Below are 12406 nucleotides of genomic sequence, written 5' to 3' on the forward strand. Positions count from 1 at the left end.
GTAGTTGACGGTGGTATCACTGATGAGGAATCTAATGGTGATGTTAATGAAGACATTGTGTTTGTAGTCATTAAAGAAGAATCATCTCATTAGAAAGCTTTAGTTTTACGCATGGATAATTTTGATGATTGGATCATTGATAGTGGTTGTTCACATCATATGATCTGTGATCGAAACAAATTTCTTTCTTTGAAGTAATTTAATGCTGGAGTTGTAAGATCTGATAATCACTCACCCCGCATGGTTAAAGGTATGGGAACTTTTTCTCTTAATCAAAAGAGCAGTGCAGATGATGTCTACTGGGTTGAAGGTATAAAGCACAATCTGGTGAGTGTTGCCAAACTTAATGACAAAGGATATCCATTGGAGATTAAAAAAGGTATGTGGAAAATCTATGATAGAAAAGGTGAACTAATTGCAACCAATAAGCAGACTAAAGGTAACCTGTTTCACTTGAATCCTAAAATCACCAACTGTTTAATTGCTAAAATAGATAAAAGTTGGTTTTGGCATAGGAGATTCTGTCAGTTGAATTTTCATAACATTTTTAAAGTGTGTATGTCAAAATTAGTGAGAGGTTTGCCTCAATTGGACAAACCAATTAATGCTCTATGTAAGGAATGTCAGTTAGGAAATATGACATCCTCAACTTTCAAGATCAAGTCTTTTTCAGTAGAGCATCTGTTAGATTTGGTTCATACTAACCTATGTGGACCAATAAGGACTAAAAGTATTCCAGGTTATAGATATTTCATGATCTTCACTAATGATTGGTCAAGGATGATGTGGGTCACATTCTTGAAGGATAAAATAGAGGCACTTGGTAAATTCAAGGCATTTAGGGCCTTAGCTGAAAAGGAGAGTGGGTAAGTGCACAAAGATGGTGGTCAAAAAGGGGGGTATAAGTGAACACTTTTTTTCTAAAATCAGGTGAACCTGAACTTGGAGGCAAAATTTGAAAGTCATCCACTCAAGATATGAAGATAATCAAAGAACAAATATTGTAGTACTTTGAATCTAGTTTTAAAACTACTAAACATTTTCAAAATTGGATAAGATTAAGGGGGTCAAATCCTTCATGCACGAAAAACTAACCCTTATTTTTTCTGAAAAACATAACATAGTGTTTGACTTGCGCATCAAAAAAGTCATAGTTAGATTTAGTATTTTGACAAATCCTTTGGCAAAAAGATAGTTAAGAGTGAGCACTAGAAGATGTGTATTATTTTGTAATTTTTTGTTGAGTATTTTTTTTGTACGATTTTTCCAATCGAGCACATCCTGAAAATTAGGTACCTGTTCGTGCACGAAGCATAAGTTGCACTAAACCAATCGAAAATACTTTTTTTTTTTTTAAATTGTAAAGAATCAAGTGCACTAAAATAATATATAAATTTTTTTAAATTTGGATAAGTATATCAAAAGTTATTCACAAAATGGTGCACCTATGTCTATGAGAACTATGAAGACACTAGTAAAAGAAATTCAATAATAATATGTTATTATTGTTCAAATTGAAAACAAATTATATGGTTAGAAAGCTCAGAAGATGGGTGAAAATATGGTGGAAATTTTAGAAATACCCACTTTATGAAGTGCAAACCTGATGATAAAAAATTTGATAAACCAAGTTGATAAAATAAAACACATCAAAAATGAGAGAAATGGAGGGAAATCAAACTTCCAATCCATAGCTTTGTCATCTAAGCCTATTTCCAAGTCTAAACAGTCAAAAGCGTGTACAGGGTACTTATGGTTTAAAAAGCGCGTATGGGGTACTTATAGTGTAAGCAATGCATACGCGCTTGTTTCCCTATAAGCAGTGCATACGCGCTATTGTATAATATGACATTCTATGTATAATATGTGTAGATACATATAATATATGTAATATATAATATGTGTATACTATGACATTGTATATATAATATGTTTATATACATATAATATATATATATATAATATATTAAACATATATATATACATGTAAGTGTATCGTCTCTCCCTCTCAAACGCATACAAGGTCTCTCTCTCTCTCTCTCTCCTCTCTCTCTCTCTCTCTCTCTCTCTCTCTCTCTCTCTCTCTCTCTCTCTTCCCCTTCTCCCTTCCTCCATACCCCATCCCTCTTTCTCTTCTTCTCTACCTCCATACCCCACTGTAGCTGTGTCTGCACTTCTATAGAAGTAAGCGAATTTATTTCTTGTCTGCAACTTCCTCTTTGATTTTTATCATGTATCCTCTCCTAAAAAAATTGACTGATGGATTTTTGTGTGTATATTCGACAGGAGGAATAGGGTTTGAAATTGAACCATGGGTGTATTACAGTGACAAACAAGGAAACCTATAGCAATATTCTTTTTGAATGTGTTTTTAATGAGCAGAGAATATGTGGAAAATAGTGTCAACAAAGCAGCATGATGAGTCAGAGTACCTGCAATATGTTTTTCAGAAGAAAACAACAGGTAGGAAGAGAAAGAGGGAGAGTAAACATAGATGATGTCCTGTAGAATGATAGTGGTGGGTATGCGAGAGTTCCCATGTTACATAATGCCTATCACCTAAAGAAATTAAAGTTTGTTGTATGCATGGTAGTGGTAGTATATTGATGATCATTACTTGTCAAACAACTTGGAACGGTACATACCCATGAAAGAAATCAAGTGTGTAATTCCTATAGTCACAATCGAGATTAGTCTTATAACCTTGCAAATTTAATAGCATCATATGTTTTAGAACTTAGGCAGTACTCTTAGAGTTAGGTCAAGCTCTTACACTTGCTTTTTAGTGAAGCCTCATTGTTTGTTCGCTTGGAGTCCTCATTGTATGATGTTCTATTCATAACTTTATATTAATATATCAATTTTTAGCCCACCATATGACTGCTTAGGTGTCATTAGAGGTTGTATTGTTTCCTAAGAGGTCATATGCTATCCTTGTGACCCCTTAAGACCCCTCTCTTTCCTCGCCCCTACTCTCCACCCCCTCTCCCCTCTCTCTCACTCCCCTCTCCCTCCCTCTCTCTCTCATCTCTCTCTCCTCTCTCCTCTCTCTCTCATCTCTCTCCCCTTCCTCCCATACCCCTTCTTCTCTCTCCTCTTCTCCCTCTCTCCTCTCTCCTCATCTTCTCTCTCTCTCTCTCTCCTCTCTCTCTCTCTCTCTCTCTCCTCCTCTCTCTCTCTCTCTCCCACCCCCCTCATCTCTCTCTCTCTCTCTCTCTCTCCTCGCCCACCCCCCCTCTTCTCTCTCTCTCTCCCTCCCTCTACCTCTCTCCCTCTCTCTACCTTCCCTCCCCCCTCTTCTCTCCCTCTCCTCCCTCCCTCTACCTCTCCCTTTCCCCCATCTTCTCTCCCTCTCTCCCTATCTCTCCCTCTCCCCTCTCCTCTCCCTCTCTCTCCCTCTCTCTCCCTCCCTTCCCGTCCTCTTCTCTCCCTCTCTCCCTCATCTCCCTCTCTCTCCCCACTCCCTCCTTCCCTCTCTCCCTCTCCCTTCCTCCAAACCCTCCTCTCCCTCTCACCCTCTCTCTACCCTCTTCCTAACCCCCTTCTCTCACACTTCCCCTCCTCCTCTCTCTCTCTCCCTCTCTCATCCTCTCTCTTTCTCTCTCTCTCTCTCCTCTCTCTCATCTCTCTCCTCTCTCTCTCTCACTCTCTCCACTCCTCTCTCTCTCCTCTCCGATCTCTTCCCTACTCCCTCCCTCCCTCTCCCTCCTTCCCTCTCTCCCTCTCCCCTCCCTCCATACCCCCTTCTTCTCTCTCTCTCACTCTCTCCTCTCTCATCCTCTCTCTCTCTCTCTCTCTCCCTCCCTCCTCCCTCTACTCTCTCTCTCTCCTCTCTCTCCTCTCTCTCTCTCTCCCTCTCCCTCTACCCTCTCTCTCTCTCTCTCTCTCTCTCTCCTCTCTCTCTCTCTCTCTCTCTCTCTCTCTCTCTCCCCTCTCTCCCTCTCTCTCTCTCTCTCTCCTCTCTCTCCTCTCTCTCTCTCTCTCTCCCCCCTTCCCTCTCTCCCTCTCCCTTCCTCCATACCCCTTCTTCTCTCCCACCCTCTCTCCCTCTGTCTACCTTCCCTCCCCCCTCTTCTCTCCATCTCTCCCTCCCTCTACCTCTCCCTTCCCCCCTCTTCTCTCCCTCTCCCTCCTCCCTCTCTCCTCTCCCTCTCTCTATCCTCTCCCTCCCTCTCTCCTCTCCGTCCCTCCTCTATCTCTATCTCTCTCTTTCTCTCCCTTCCTCTACCTCACTCTCCTCTCTCCCCATACCCTCTACCTCTCACCCTCTCTCTCCCATCCCCCTCTTCTCTCCCTCTCTCCCTCTCTCTCCCTTCTCCCTGTCTTCTATCCCCTCTCTCCCTCTCTCTCCCTTCCCTCCTTCCCTCTCTCCCTCTCCCTTCCGCCATACCCCTTCTCTCCCACCCCCCTCTTCTCTCTCTCTCTCTCTCTCTCTCTCTCCCTTCCTCCATACCCTTTCTTCTCTCCCACCTCCCCCTCTTCTCTCACTCTCTCCCTCCCTCTACCTATCTCCCTCTCTCTCCCTCTCCTCTCCCTCCCTCTCCCTCCCCCCCTCTCTCTTCTCTCCATCTCTCTCTCCTCTCCCTCCCTCCTCTATCTCTCTCTCTCTCCCTTCCTCTACCTCTCTCTCTCTCCCCCTCCCTCTACCTCTCACACTCTCTCTCCCTTCCCCCCTCTTCTCTCCTCTCTCCTCTCTCCCTTCCCCCCTCTTCCCTCCTTCTCACCTTCCCTCTCTCCCTCTCTCTCTGTCTCCCTCTCCTCTCTCTCCCTTCCACCCTCTTCTCTCACTCTCTCCCTCCCTCTATCTCTCTCCCTCTCTCTCCCTCTCATCTCCCTCCCTCTCCATCCCCCCTCTCTCTTCTCTCCCTCTCTCTCTCCTCTCCCTCCCTCCTTTATCTCTCTCTCTCTCCCCCTCCCTCTACCTCTCACCCCTCTCTCTTCCTTCCTCCCTCCCTTCCCCCACCTCTTCTCTCCCTCTCTCTCTCTCTCTCTCCCTCTCCCTCCTTCCCTCCTTCCCTCTCTCCCTCTCACTCTCCCTCTCCTCTCTCTCCATTCCCCGCCCTCTTCTCTCCCTCTCTCCCTCTCTCCCTCTCCCTTCCTCCATACCCCTTCTTCTCTCCCACCCCCCTCTCTCTCTCTCTCTCTCTCTCTCTCTCTCTCCCTCTCCCTCTCCCTCCTTCCCTCTCTCCCTCTCTCTCTCCCTCTCCTCTCTCTCCCTTCCCCCCCTCTTCTCTCCCTCTCTCCCTCTCCCTTCCTCCATACCCCTTCTTCTCTCCCACCTCCCTCTTCTCTCTCTCTCTGTCTCTCTCCCTCCCTCTACCTCTCTCAAGAGTGCGTACGAGGTACTGAAACTATTAGTTCCCTACCCTGCCATAACTTTTTTAAGGCTTAGTAGTGCATACGTGGTACTTATTACTCATAACCGTATACGGGGTACTATTCCCATTATTCGTTACCCTGCGATAACATTTTTAGGCTTAGTAGCATATACATGCTACCTATCAACCTAGAATGGGAAAAAAGAATACCATTGGGCTTGTCAACATTTTATGGTCTAACAGTGTGTACACGGTTATTAATGTAGTGCGTACGTGGTTTATAGACATAGTTTTAGTTGCCCAAGAGCCTCAATGACCTCAAAAGAACTTTTTGAGGTTGTTGAAGGCCCCACTAGAGCCGTGTCTGCACTTCTATCACTGTTGTATACATAAAAGTAAGTGAATTTTTTGTTTTTGCATGATTTCAAATGATTGAATTGTTGTTTTTATTAGTTTTTTGTTTTTGCATGGTTTCAAATGATTGAATTGTAATTGTTTAATAGTTTGATTCCAAAAAATAGTGATAAGATGCATATTTATGGTTATTTATTTATTTATGAACTTTTCTTTACATATATATGTAATATGATTCTATTTAGGTCAACTGATATCGACCATGGGAAAGAAAAAGCGAGGAACGATGGAACAACAAGAGGCTCAAAAGGAAAAACAAAGGCAGCGTATGAAGAAATTGCGTGGCATAAGAACAATGGGAGAAGAGGGTATGTCATCCTCAACATCTCAATTCGATTTACCAAATGAATATAATGCACCTAATGCAATTGAAGAAGAAACATTTGATAATTTACCATTTGAACCTAATACAATTAAGGAAGATACCACATTGAATAATCAATTAAATGATGAACATATTACACCTTCTCAACTTGATGAATTGAATGTACATAATGCACTGGTGTTAACACCTCCTAGAATCATTCGTAGGAAACCAAAGTATCTAATTGACATTGATGAGAATATATTGAAGTCAATGCCCAATAAAATGAATGAATGAACTTGTAGGAGAATGGTTAAAAGAATATGGCAAAACTATTTTGAAAACTTAAATTAAACTGCAAGATGTCAATTAATTGTTCAAATGATTAAAAATTTTAGTTGTAGAGAGACAATGAAAATTCTAGGCCTAAGATCATTTGAAAGTAACAGTGAAAGAACTATTGTCAGAAATCTATTTGATGCATATCAATCTATTGGTTCAAAATCACGTAGTAAAGATTCTAATGCTACTCGACGTGTCATTACATCAACCATAATGAGCAAGAAAATAAAAAGAGATCGTTTGATAAGAAAAACAAGTCATTAAACGTTAGTAGAACAACATTAAGTAAAGCATTAAAGAGGTGAGAACAAATAGAGGAACCTAACAATAATTCTCTTTGGGCATTCTCGAGTAGACTGCCATGCAAAGACAAGGTTGTTGTACATGCACTAAAAACATTAATTGAAAATTTTTGGCATGACAACATAAGAGTATTTCCCAACCAAAGAGATGTTGTTAGAAGATGAATTGGGTCTAAAAATCGTGAGCCACATGCAAAACACTATTTGGATATGACTCAAACTAAATTTTATGAAAGATTCCTTCAAAAGTTTCCTCAAATAAAAATTTCTCAACGATTTTTTGAAATGTCAAAACCTATTTATATTAAGATTAATCATGTATGCACCATGTGTTGTTGTAGGATGCATATTGAATTTTTCATGCATTATGATATTTTTCATCATATTTGTTCTACTTCGCACACTAATGATGTTTTGTAGGAATGTAATATACAAGCACCTCCTAAGTCGGCAAGAGAATTTATTTCAAGTGTGCTACGTAATAGACATGATGGTTTCATTTATTATAAGATGCCTTGTTTGGAAGGTTCTTGTGTTATATGTGGTGGTTTGCAATGTTTACCAAGATGCATACATTTGGAGAGCACACATGAAATTGGTACGAAACTAGTTTCTTTTGGAAAATACAAGACACACACATATGGAGTTAAAGATGGAAAAGGTTTGAAGAGATGTGAGCTAGTGAAAAATGATGTGTAGCTCAATTTATGAAAATGTTTCAAGAGAAACTAGTTTATGAGTACATAATGCATACACATAGAGCTGGATGGTTAGATGAGAAATTCAAGTTATGTAAGGACACATTTCCTCTTGGTACCATTGTCTCTATCATTGATTTCACTGAAAATTATACACTACAACCTCAAAATGAAGTGCAATCCATGTATTATCACTCTACACAAGTTTCTATTTTTGTACACATAGCATTCATGCATACAGATGATAGCACAAAGGAGGATAGAAAGGTTGTAAGAGAGTTCTACATAAGTGATGATCGTACTCATTCATCAGAGTTTATGCAAGGATGCTTTAAAGTTATCTATGATATTTTAAGGGAAAGGAACATACGATACAACTGACACTTAATATGGTCAGATAATTGCACCGCAAAATTCAAGAATGCAAGGATGTTTTATTGGTTGACAAGGATGCATGTGACAAGTGGTGTACAACATTTTTGGAATTTCACTGAGGCTGGACATGGTAAGGGAGAGCACGATGGTGCAGGAGCATGTGTGAAAAGAGCCCTAGCTAGGGAAGAATTGAAGTACGAAGGTGGTGCTAAGTTGGTAGATGCAGAAACAATTGTCCGATGGTGTAAGTCTACGATGGGTCTAGGTAATCTAGGTACATCATTCATTCGTAGATATTTCTGGTTGATCACTAAATCTAACATTGAAAACTATCTAGATTGTTGTACAGTTGCAGGATCGAGTGACATGTACTCATTTATGAGTTCAAATTCAACTTCACTGGTAATTTATATGAGGTAGATGGTATGTTTTTCCTCTTCATGCATGTATTGTTTGTGGGAAGAATGTGAATCAGAAGAGTGGGTTGACAAATGGTCTTGTAGACTGTTGGTTCCCATTGATTCATATCAAATTCCCAAAGCACTACAATTGAGCCAGATGGAGACATCAGTGGATTTTGACGATGTATCTAACCTAGTGGATTCAGGTGATTTTTTGAGTTAATTTTTTTGCATGTATTCTATTTGGTTCATTTTGTTGTACATAATACTTTATTTTTGGTATTAATTAACACTTTATAAAATGTAGGTCATGTGTATGCAGTTGTTGCAGAAGAGAACAATGAAGAAGGAACAGATTACTATTTGTGTCTTTGTGTTCAGCCTAAAAGAAAATTGACAACCACAATCATTGATAAAGAGGGTATTGAGTACCCAATAGGGTCTGTTGTCATGACAGGAACATGGCTTCGGAGATACCCTATCAAGAATTATGATGTTTGGTTGTTCAAGGACTTTGAAACACACAAACATATTCTTCATTTCTCTAACCTTGTTGTTGCAACAAATATTCATTTGATGAAGTATCGTGGTAGACCTCATAACAAGATTTTATGGAAAGTTCATGAATCTGACAATGAGGCAATACTTGACACAATATGGGTTAGAGCTGATCCTGAAGGCTCACTTGATTGATTCTACAGTTCAGAGTAGAATGATTTTGAGAATTTTTTATAAATCATCGACGAATTGTTCTATATTCATTTTTTGTATATATAAATGCCCATGAGCTGATTTTTACATGTTTAGGGGTATAATTTCGTATATTTAAATGGCAATGAGCTGATTTGTACATATGTACATGCCAAATTTTGTATATTAAAATGGCGATGAGCTGAATCGCACATATTGTAATGCCAAATTTCGTATAAAAGCCCATGAGATGATTTGTATATTAAAATGGTGATGAGTTGAATCGCACATGTTGTAATGCCAAATTTTGTATAAAAGCCCATGAGATGATTTGTAAGACAATTTTTTGTATAATCAAATAGCCAAGAGCTGATTTGACCATATTTAGAGGCAAATTTTTGAATAATATGTGACAATGTTTTGTGACTATTTTGTGTGTCAATGTTTTGTGACTATGTTTTGAGTATATGTGATGTGCCCCTGGTCAATTATGAGAATTCTTGATTCTTGTATAATCATGGATAATTATTTGAGTCATTATCGGGTCATAGGGGTCATAGATTGAGACTAGATACAATTTGAGCAAAAATTGTCATTTTTGTCAAAAACGTTGTCAAGCAACTTCTACATTGCGTCGGTAGGGTATGACTCTCAAAGTTTTGGTGCTTTGGGATACATGATAGGGGCATGCCTAGCATAAACCTTCCCACCCAGATGCACTCATGATGTCGGTTTGTGCATATGACGAACTAAATCAATTCTAGTCAATCTTGCATCTTTTCCTTGCAAGCAACTGATGGTTTTTGGAGCAGGCAAAAAAATGCTACTAATTGAAAATGGCTACGAGTCGTCAAAAACCAAGATATTCCATTATAGAGGACGCTCACGCGACCCCATCGGACCAAACAGATCAACCGTATGTTTCGTGGATCGGAAGAAATAGTCCGTCAAATTTTGACAATTTTTTGGACTTAGGGCACTTGAGAGATCGCACCGGTAGGGTATGACTCTCGACGTTCTGGTACTTTGGGATGCATGATAGGGGAATTTATAGCATAAAAATTCCCGCCTGAACGCGCTCACAATGTCAGTTTGTGCATATGACGAACATAATCAATTCTAGCCAATCTTGCAACTTTTCCTTGCAAGCAACTGACGATTTTTGGAGCAGGCAAAAAAATGCTACTAATTGAAAATGGCTCCGATTCATTGAAAACTGAGATAGGTCATTGTAGAGGACCCTCATGACCCCACAAGATCAAACAGATTGACTATATGTGTCGTGGATTGCAAGAAACAGTCCGTCAAATTTTGACAATTTTTTGGACTAAGGGCACTTAAGAGATTGCAACGGTAGGGTATGACTCTCCACGTTCTGGTGCTTTGGGATGCATGATAGGGGCATGCCTAGAGTAAACCTACCCACCTGAACATGCTCATGATGTCGGTTTGTGCATACGAAAAACCGAATCAATTCTAGCCAATCTTGCAACTTTTCCTTGCAAGCAAATGACGGTTTTTGGAGTAGGCGAAAAAATGCTACTAATTGAAAATGGCTTGTAGTCGTCAAAAACTGAGATAGACCATTGTAGAGGAGTCTCATGCTACCCCACACAATCAAACAGATTGACCGTATGTGTCGTGGATTGGAAGAAACAGTCTTTTAAATTTTGACAATTTTTTGGACTCGGGGCACTTGAGAGATCGCATCGGTAGGGTATGACTCTCGATGTTCTGGTGCTTTGGGATGCACAACAGAGGCATGACTAGCATAAACCTACCCACCTAGAAGCACTCGCGATGTCAGTTTGTGCATACGACAAACCGAATCAATTCTAGTCAATCTTGTAACTTTTCCTTGCAAGAAGTTGATGGTTTTTGGAGTAGGCGAAAAAATGCTACTAATTGATAATGGCTCCAATTCATAAAAAATTGAGATAGGCCATTGTAGAGGAGCCTCACATGACCCCACAGAATCAAATAGATCAACTGTATGTGTCGTGGATTGCAAGAAACAGTCCATCAAATTTTAATAAATTTTTGGACTCAGGGCACTTAAGAGATCGCACCGGTAGGGTCTGACTCTCGACGTTCTGTTGCTTTGGGATGCACAATAGGGGCATGCCTAGCATAAACCTACCCACCCAGATGTGCTCACAACATCAGTTTGTGTACACGATGAACATAATCAATTCTAGCCAATTTGGCAACTTTTCCTTGCAAGCAACTTACAGTTTTTGGAATAGGCAAAAAAATGCTACTAATTGAAAATGGCTCTGAGTCGTCAAAAACCAAGATAGGCCATTGTAGAGGATCCTCACACAACCCCATGAGATCAAATAGATCAACCGTATGTATCGTGGATTGGAAGAAACCGTCCGTCAAATTTTGACAATTTTTTGGACTCAGGGCACTTGAGAGATCACACCGGTAGGGTATGAGTCTCGACGTTTTGGTGCTTTGGGATGCACGAAAGGGGCATACCTAGCATAAACCTACCCACCTAAATGTGATCATGATGTCATTTTGTGTACACAACGAACAAAATTTGACCATTGGGAGCATGAGGGTGCTCTCGCACCAAACACATTGTTGTTTATATTCATATTTTTAATTACATATGCAAATATTCATTTAAATTTACAAAAGGGCAGCCACCAAATACATCGAATACACAATAATGAATTGAATACAAGGAGTTTTGTAGGGTTAATTCAACATTTTAGAAATTTTATCAAATCATATTCCACAATTGCAATGTTTCATATCATATATTTGTGTTGTCTATATTCATATTGTTGATTACATATGCAAATATTCATTTAAATTTATAAAAGGACAACCACAAAATACAACGAATACATAATAATGAACTCATTACACATTTATTGGATCGAATATTGATATTTATATATATAAAAAAAGGCATGTCTGCCAAGTCAATACAAGTATTACAAAAATGTGGTATATGCCATGTCCTAATCGATATACAATAAAAATATAGAATATATCTACATGTATTGGTCATTCTATGACCAAAACTAACACTATATGATCCTAAACTTGTGGTGGATCATCAAAATCAAGCCTCTTAGGTGCAGTACGTGGCTCTGTAGATGGCTGCAAAACGACAATTCAAAAGCCAAGTTAGAATTCTTTTGTAGAAAATAGTTCACAATTAACAACATAACTATGCATTTAACTTTAATTCCTTTGCAATTGAAATGTAGATTACCTCATCGGTTGATCCAAGAGCTAATGTCTTCACTCTCCTCTCCTTGTCACTCTTAGGAGTTTTCTTGAAGACATACTTAAATGGATCCATGCTATGGTCGTACCGCGAAGGAGTCTATTGTAGATTAAATGTACAATTAATACAATGTACTAACATAAATATATCAAAAACACTTAAAAGCTATAATATAGAGAACAATGACGTACCTGTGCCTGAGACGCTTGTGTAATGGACTGAGGATGGCTCACCATCGATGTAGAAACTGTCGCTATTACCTATAGAAAAAATGTACAAAGATTAAATACAATTAATATAATTAGTATTGAA

This window comes from Cryptomeria japonica, chromosome 9 (genome assembly GCF_030272615.1).
Source record: "Cryptomeria japonica chromosome 9, Sugi_1.0, whole genome shotgun sequence".
Taxonomy (NCBI): Eukaryota; Viridiplantae; Streptophyta; class Pinopsida; order Cupressales; family Cupressaceae; genus Cryptomeria; species Cryptomeria japonica.